Raw genomic sequence first — 9,106 nt, forward strand, 5'->3', positions numbered from 1 at the left:
CATGAAAATCTTGCTCTTGGGCACTCCATCGACGCATCAGATGTGCCAATAAGGCAGAGTGCACCTTTAGGTATGTAGCCTCCTCATAGTACTTGAGGAGGCCTACATTCCTTAAGAGCGCTCAGGTCATTACAACGATAGGGCAAAAGTATAAATCCCTCTCCCTCTCTATGGTCTCCCATGGTCACACCATATTGTATCGGTTTTCCTATTGCTCCTGCTCCTGTTGTTGCTCCCTTTTATGACGTCTCTGCTACATGATTGACATATAAAATATATCAACCTCATACATTAAAAATATAAATAAATAAATAAATGAAACATGTATTTATAAATATGGAAACATAACTTTCAATTAAAAAAAAAAATCATCGATGTGCTCAAAACACAATCATGCACTGGCTCCAATATACTTCCAACTATAGCCAAACCAATATCAGTGTGCGCATAGTTGTTGATTCAAAAATTTAAATTTTCATAGCGGTGTGTCACTCTTGTGCACCGGTGCACACGTATAACCTTTTCTCACTGGTACAGAACGTTCAGGTTATTGAACGCATCGAGCTCTAGCAATATTTTTAAATATTATTTTTGCAGTGCATTTGGTAAATATAAACGCATCAGGAGTGACACACCGACATACAATTCATCTCTTTCCCGATGCATTTTCATTTACAAAACACACTGGGAGTGACGCACATACATGCAATTTATCTCTTTCCCAATGCGTTTTCATTTAAAAAACACACTGTAAGAACCACGGTGTATTATGTTCACGCACCGAAATACGATGCACCCTGTAAATTTACAGGACACGTGTTATCGATGCAAGCCAAACATATCGAGCACACCGTGCAAGCAAATTTTTTTTTCCAAAAACAATAGAAAAATTAACCTAATTTTCAATTTTAATTTGCTAAAAAAAATAGAGAGAAACATAGACATTACCTAGACATTTGGTCATCGGGGAGGCATTGTGGACACGTAATGGAGAAAAGAAAATTTAAGCACAGTTTGAAAAAATTTGGAAGTCAGATAGTGAGCACAATATGGAAGGATGGTGAGCAAGAGAAGCACCGACATCAAGGCACTTGCATGAGGCTTGCGGGAGGGTTTTTTTTATTTAACCCTCCTCTGATGTGTTTTTCTAACAGCACCGATGCGGAATAGATCCAAGAGCACCACATTTTTTTTTAAATTAACATTCTTTTAGGCAGCAAGGAGAGAGAGCCATGGTGTTAGCTTTCTTGTGAATGGATTAACGATGCCTGATGAAAAAGTGGTTGTTGCATCTGGTTGAAGGAGGCTGCTGGAAGGTGAAGTGGAGCATGCAGTGTTATTTTTACATGCCAATCTTCTTGCGCACAAAGGAACTCACATGCTTCGTTATGGTAAGTGGTGAAATTTTGGAAGAGTATGGGGATGTTGTGCCATCAAAGGCTGAAGTGAAACAATCTGCACCCAACATGAAAATTGATAGAAAAATAGATAGGTGTAGAGACGAAGAAAACTCGAAGTAGAAGTTGAAATGGGCTCGGCATTGCCTCTCACGATGATTGTTCAAGCTAGCATTATTTAAGCCGCTACAATCTTCTACGACACTCATACTACTATTAATAAAGTGGGAAGATTTATAGCAGAAGGTGTTGCTTGTGGATCATTGTTTCTTATGTTTCATTCATAAAGCTTTTATTTGTCGCTATCCTTGAGGTTCTTGTTTTGGTGTTGTAATGAATATTACCTCTTTAAAGGGTTGGGAGTGATACAACGAGCAGGTTTCACACTGTATTTATCAGTGTTTTCTTTGATATTCAAGGAAGATTCCTAGGGAGTGTTTGATTTGGGGTTTTAGTGATGGATTCACCTTACTTGTGTATGACACATCAATTGGGCGTATGGGTGCAGTCCTATGCTCAGAAAACCAAATGCCTCTTTTGAGAACAACTATGTATGCCAAAGGAGTGGAAATCTATCATGCACCAATTATCAATGTAAGAGATTCATGGCCAATATAAATGTGCCATATAGATCCGAAGGGTGGACGTTTTGTGTTGTTAGCAAATCAGTTCTGCAGAATAAAAAGATAGATATTATGTGATTTTAGGACATCAAAGCTTCAATACCAGCGACAACATGAAATACCAATAGGGCTCTGGTTTTCAGTGATCCTGACGAAGATGTAATGGCATGGCATAAGGCAATGCAGATTTGGCGCAGATTCCTAGCCTCAGGCGTGAATTTAAATCATAATGTGTTCCCTGGTGTAATAGACTAATGAATTTTTTGGCAGTGATGGTGTCCACATGTTGGTGGATTAATTTTGGCAGAGACAGTGATGTGTTGTTGGATGTGTAGTGCGACTCTGATAATGAAGTCTTGCATGGTCCAACTCCTATAATTGCATCTGTAACATTTAATGCAGAACATGAATTCTTATTGCGAAAAAACTAAAAACAAAAGAAGAAAGAGGACATTGTGAAACTTCATAGATTAAGTGTTTGTGTTTCTCCAAACAAGAACCTTATCTCGTGTGATATTCACCATTATGGGAGAAGACATGTCACTAGTATTCTTTATCAAGTTGGCTTACTGCATTCAAGCTATGTTGGTCTTCTAAATGTGAGATCCATGGCATGTGTGCCTTGTAATAATGAATATTAAGCCATGTTATTATTTGTTTAGTTCGTCATGGTCATATGTGAGTTGGTATAGTCAAATGAGTTATTGGATGTTATTTATTTCTGCCATTAAATATCATCTAGGTAGTTGGTTTAGTCTTAGTGAAAAAGAGTATCCTGATGTAAAAGTCTAGTCCTTGGAGTCATTGATGTCATTTTCAGCCATGTAAAATGTTTATAAAGCCCTATAATTTTTAGTCAATTCCTTTGGTATAGTATCAATTTTGTGGTCTTTGAGATGTCATTTTCAGCGAGAAGGCATTCCTCATAGGATGATGATGGTTATGTACTCGTTCATTTCATATAGCCATGATGATAGTGATGATGATGCTCAAAGGGAGCATGTCTTGCGTGTGCTTTTTGATTAGGTGGACACTATGTTTCTGCATTGAGGAGACAGTGTTGTTATCCACAATATGCCTTTACTGATGGCTATATTTATGTTGTTGCTTGTGTTGCTCATATTATACTGATGTTGATGATTATGCTATGTTGTTGGTGATACTGATGGAGGGGTTATTGTTCATATGTTTTTATTTTCCTACATTATGTTGATGATTATGGTATGGTATGTTGTTGGTGGTATTAATGGAGAGAGTGATGTTGCTCATAGTACCTTGTTGTTGATGTTCATTTGTTGTTGTTGAGTTGAGTGTTGCTACCATTATTGATTCATAGGTTGTTATTATTGTTGATGACATGTAGATTTTGGTGAGATTTTGTTGTTCCTGCTTCAGGAGATATAGAGAGCTTTCTATTGATTTATTGTTGCCTACACATGTTCTATGTTGCCATTAGGAGTGTTATTGTTTGTTATTGCATTGTGGTTTGACCCTTTAGAAAATTTGTGGAGTAATGATATCATTGATGCGTGTTAGCCCTTTGCCATTGATGTCAAAGGGGGAGTGTTTACAAGATTTAGTTTCAGAGTTCAGCATCAGATGGATGGTTCAGCAGGGGTTGCCATTAATGCCAAGTGGGGGTATCGGTTGCATTGATGGTGTATTGTAGGTACATTGATGAAGTAGTTGACTTTGTAGGTGGTAAATGTGGTCTTTTTGGTTGGCATTGATGTAAATATGGGCATGTGTTGGCATATGATCATGTTGCAATTTGTCTTGCATATGATGTGTGAGTGTGTGTTTGGCTTTTGTCGATATGGTTGTGTTATTGGTAGTTTTATTGTTGCACATGATTCTGTATGGTTTGATGAGTTTATGGTTGATGGTTACATTACCATGGTACATGTATTCCTAACATTGTCGTTTCCTTGGTTTTGGATTGTGTGAGAGGTCCAAGTTGACACTTGGTATTGACATTGCAGGTATTGGTTTTACCATGGTATCTGCCTATGGTATTGGTTTGAAGGTTACCATGGTATCTAGGGATTTGTGGTATTGGCATTACCATGGTTTTGACCCGTGGTATTGACTTGGATATTACCATGGTACAGTGGTGCATGGTATTGGCATCACCATGGTCTTAACCCATGGTATTGACCTTGTGTTTACCATGGTATGGGTGTCCTTGGTATCAACTTAACCATAGTATTTTCCCATGGTATAGATTGGATGTTATTGAGGATATTTTGATATATCTTTTTGTAAGAATTTTTTATTGTGATCTTTGATTGATTATGGGTGTGAGGCTTGTTGGTGAGAGAGTGAGTGTGTACTATAGTATTTTGTCTTGCATATTGATTAGATGTAACTATTGTTGGGTGCACATTAGCTTATTATTTTCATATTCAAATTAGAATTGTTGTTGGGTTGCTCATGTTGAGCAGGTTTGAGAACCCAGTGTGAAATATTATGAAATGTAGTTCGCATGGAGGGGTTGGAGGTGTAGATACTTCGTGCTTGCAGAGTCTAGCAGACAATGATTAGAGGAGGATAATCTTAATCCAATGGTAGTTGGATAGTCCAATGGTTGTTGGGTGAGGCTCAATGGTTGTGGAGGCTTCTAGTAGATGTTTATCTTTGGATTCATGTGAGTAGGTACTTCTTAGTTGATGGATGTCATCACATTGTTGTAGGAGTCGAGTCTTCCAGCTAGTGGGTGCTAGCTACTCTATGTAAAATTTGTTTAACATAATAGAATTTTGAGCAGCAGTAGCAACAGGCGGTTTTTTTCCCCTGGAGAGGGTTTTCCACCTGAAATAATTGTGTTCTCTTATGTGCATGCATTGATATTGTTTATGGTGTTTTTATGTTGTTTTTATATGCTTTTATTTATTGATGTCATGTTGGTTTCATATGTTTGTTGATGGGTTACTGCTTTGGTAAAAAGAGACAAAGTTTATATAATTACAGTCACTATTGATTCACCCCCGCTGCCCCCCCTCCCTCTCACTAGTGAGGGCATTTCCAATAATGGTATCATCAACAAACTATTGATGAGAGGAACACTTATTATACCCAAATAGATTCAATCCCTTGATTTTATTTTTAGCAACAATTGCTTTCACTGGCCTTCCTAGCCTTTTTGTTGCAAGAATGAAGAGGAATGTGGATAGAGGATCATCTTATTTGAGGCCACATGAGGGGTTGATTTTGATAGAGGGTGAATCATTAACTGAGATAGAGAAGAAGGTTGTATAGATAAGGGAATGGACCTAGGTAGAAGAAAGACCGAAAGCAAGAAGAATTTGATCAAGGTAAGACTAACTTATGTATGAGTTAAAACATCTCTATTGCATGATTGACATATAAAATACATTAGCGTCATACATAAATTCAATTTTTTTATTAAATGAAACATGTATTTATAAATATGGAAAGATAATTTTCAATTAAAAAAAAAAAAAAAAAAAATCATTAGTGCACTCAAAACACAATCATGCAATAGCTCTCATGCAGTTCCAGCTATAACCAAACCAATATCAATGTGCACATAAGTATGATGCACAATTGTTGGTTCACAAATTTAAATTGTCATAGCGGTGTGTCACACTTGTGCATTGGTGCGCACATATAACCTTTTCGCACTGGTACAGAACGTTCATTTTATGAACGCACCGAACTATAACTATATTTTTAAATATTATTTTTGTGTGTGTTTGATAAATATAAACGCATAGGGAATACGCAACAACATATAGTTTATCTCTTTCTTAATGTGTTTTCATTTACAAAACGCACCGCAACAACCTCGGTGTGTTATGTTCACGCACCGAAATACAATGCACCCTGTAAATTTACAAGACGCACACTACGGTGCAAGCCAAACATATCAAGTGCGCCGCACAGTGAATTTTTTTTCAAAAACATTGGAAAATTTAACCTAATTTGCAATTATAATCCGCTAAAAAATTAAATTAGAAAAAAACATAAACATTACCTAGACATTTGGTCGTCGGGGAGGCATTGTGGACACATAATGGAGAAAATATAAAATTAGCACAGTTTGAAAAAATTGGAAACTCAGATAGTGAGCATGGTACAGAAAGATGGTGAGTAAGAGAAGTATCCACGTCAGGGTGCTTGCATGAGGCAAGAGTGGCACCGACTTGCATGAGACAAGAGTGGCACCGATGCTTCAAAGCTCTCCAGCACTATAAATAGTAAAAATGAAATTTTCGACCGGGAATTTTTTTTATTTAAACCTCCTCCGATGTGTTTCTCTAACCGCATCGGTGCAGAATAGATCCAAGAGCACCACGTTTTTTTTAATTAAAAAATCTATAGTGGTGCTTTTCATGAAACGCATTGGGGCGTTCTAATACAGGTACCGCAACAATGCTTTGTTTGACTATAGCACCGCTCTATTTTTAAAAATTAAATACTGCCTAACAGTGCTCTTTAAAAAAAGTACCGCCTAATGGTGCTCTTTAAAAGAAACCTCGGGGTGTTTTAGTACATTTACCACACCAATGTATCATTGGAAAATAACACCGCATTTTTCTGAAATTTAAAACTATAGCGATGCTCCTTAATGGTATGCACTGGGTCGTTTTACTACATGAAGGACACTAGTGTTATCGATTATTCAAGCACTGGTGTGTTGTGTTATTTAACGTACCATGTTTTTCTTATTTCATAAAAAAAAAAAATCAAAGTGCACCATTTCTATGCAGCACCGGTGCTTGTATGGATAGTAAAACACCGACGCGTTTGTAGATTTTAGAGGCATTGTCCAAAAAAACATTCGCCCGCCCACCTCCACTACAAATGGATTTTTGGGTTATTTTTATATGGGCTTCCGCAAAATCTTCACTAGCACTAGAAAGTCTTTTCCTTGAAGTGACTTAGAAGTTTCAAGGGGATCAGAGTTACAATTAGTTGTAGAAAACATGGAAAATGGAACATTCCCTCTCAAACCAAATGTTTTATTTGGTTGGTGGTTCACAACAAAATCCTTAATTGGAACAATTTACTTAAAAGGAGCTTCCACGAGGATCCGGGCAAGTGCAACCCATGTTGTGAAATTTTAGATGTGGAACACCTCTTCCATGGATGTCCATTCGTGACCTTGGTCTGGATTGGTGTTCTTAATATGTTTAATTTAAGCACTTCTTGTACCAACTCCTCCATAGGGGAATGCTTACAACACTGGTCCACTGTCCATCAAGATTTTAGGACCCGGCCATTCTATGTCTTCTTGGGTATTTGGAGGGCTAGAAACGCTTGGTTTTTTAGCAGGCGGTTCCTAGAGTGTGGAGATCTTCTCAGAAATAGGTCCCCTACAAGGAAAGGAAAAGATAACAAAGAACTGTTTCAGTGAGAAAGAAATAAGGGACAAGTTTTCGATGACCTTCTTTGAAGGGGCTTCTTCCTTGGACCTATGTGTCAGTGGGATGCATATAATCATTAGTCCCAGATTTCCTACCACTTCTGTCAGTGAGATACAATAATATACTAGTTTTTAATGTAAAAATGATTTCAAAAAGATTTTAAATTATTTCGATGGTCTAAATTCAGTCATTTTAAACTACAAATTTCCCAAATTCTTATTAAATTTAAGACAAAATCATCTCAACGTACACTAATAAAATTAATTTTATTTTAATAAGTTATAAAATAGTTAACTTAAAATTACTTTATTTAGGAGTCCTCTAACGAGGTGCAGGATTTTGCCTGGACAGTTAAAAGTGGTCGGAATTCCGAAAAAATAATTTCAAAATTTTTTGTGGAGGTAGTGTTTTTTTAAGGTAGAAATAGATTCAGCACCATCAAAAACATCTAAAACACCTAAAATTTTGAAGTTTAACAACTATGATTTGGCTTTACAAAAATCCTTACAAAATTTTCTCTAAATATAACAAAAATTACTGTAACTTTCGCAACTCCTCCACCTGATTAGATTACGCGCTTTATTTATTCTCAATACTTCATAAAGTTATTATGCTTGTCGTTGTAGATTTGATACTACAAGTGAATTGCTAGGCTATATTGCATTTGTTACGCCTTTGACTACATATTAATTGCGCATTGATTTTAGCATTTGCATACTTTTACAGATTGATTTTTAATTGTTTTTAAAATATTTAAAAAGTATTTAGGTTACCTATGATTAGCTTTTCAACTTAAGGTCGTATTTTGGAGTTGTTAGCAATCTTCTTGGAATTAACGAAATACTTCAACGTTTACATATATTTCAATATTTTTACGTACAGGATTTTTTTTTTTTTTTGACATGGATTGATTGGATTCAATATTTTTATGTAGAGGTATTATCTTTTGACATGGATTGATTGGATTAAGGATATTTTTTAATAATTTTTATATTTTATAATTTTATAAAAAATTATGAAAATTAATAATTTTAAAAATTTGAACATATTTTTTATTTAATTTTTATTTAAAATTATATAAAAATATTTAAAACAATTAGTTAGTGACGCAAAGAAAGAAATTATTTTAATGTTTATGAGGTTAAAGATAGCTTATGGGACAGATTGATTTTCATCTGCTTGATGTGTTCGGCTCTTTTTTGAAGTTTCAAAATAAATGCTCCCAGCTTCTCGAAAAACCCCTTGCTAAATAGATTATCCCAAGAGCTAGCTGCCAGCGTATCTGCATAAATTTCCGTGTTGTCTTTGAAGCCCTCACATTCTAAAATGAAATGTTTTTCTGTTTCCACTTTTCTGGAAGAACAAGAAATGCATACTCTTTCCTCCCACACTTCCTTTGGCCTTTTCCGCTGCCGTGTTTCATAAGGGAGTTGATGAGAATTAGTTATTAAATGAGCAATAAGAATTTTGGCTCTCCAAGAAATATTGGCCTCTATGTATGCTTTTGGTTGATGACTATAAGTGAGATTAAACATTTCAATATAGTATTTTTTCTTTCTTCTTACCTCCTTATCCAAATAACTTGAGATATACACTAATCCAAAATAATTAAATTATATTAAAAAAAATCAAAATCAATATAGACTTTCACAACATAGATGCATATAATTAATCTATTGTTCATTTAGTGTTTTCT

The 9,106-nt window shown here is 35.6% G+C and overlaps 1 pseudogene; it reads left to right on the forward strand.

The window, feature by feature from the left end:
* The first annotated feature begins 1,328 nt into the window (after window positions 1-1,328).
* On the forward strand, window positions 1,329-2,087 carry LOC149225265 (bifunctional nitrilase/nitrile hydratase NIT4B pseudogene; annotated as a pseudogene).
* The last annotated feature ends 7,019 nt before the right edge of the window (window positions 2,088-9,106 follow it).

Source organism: Pinus tabuliformis, chromosome J, assembly GCF_031772625.1.
Source record: "Pinus tabuliformis cultivar Carrire ecotype Pingquan chromosome J, CPIR1, whole genome shotgun sequence".
Lineage (NCBI taxonomy): Eukaryota > Viridiplantae > Streptophyta > Pinopsida > Pinales > Pinaceae > Pinus > Pinus tabuliformis.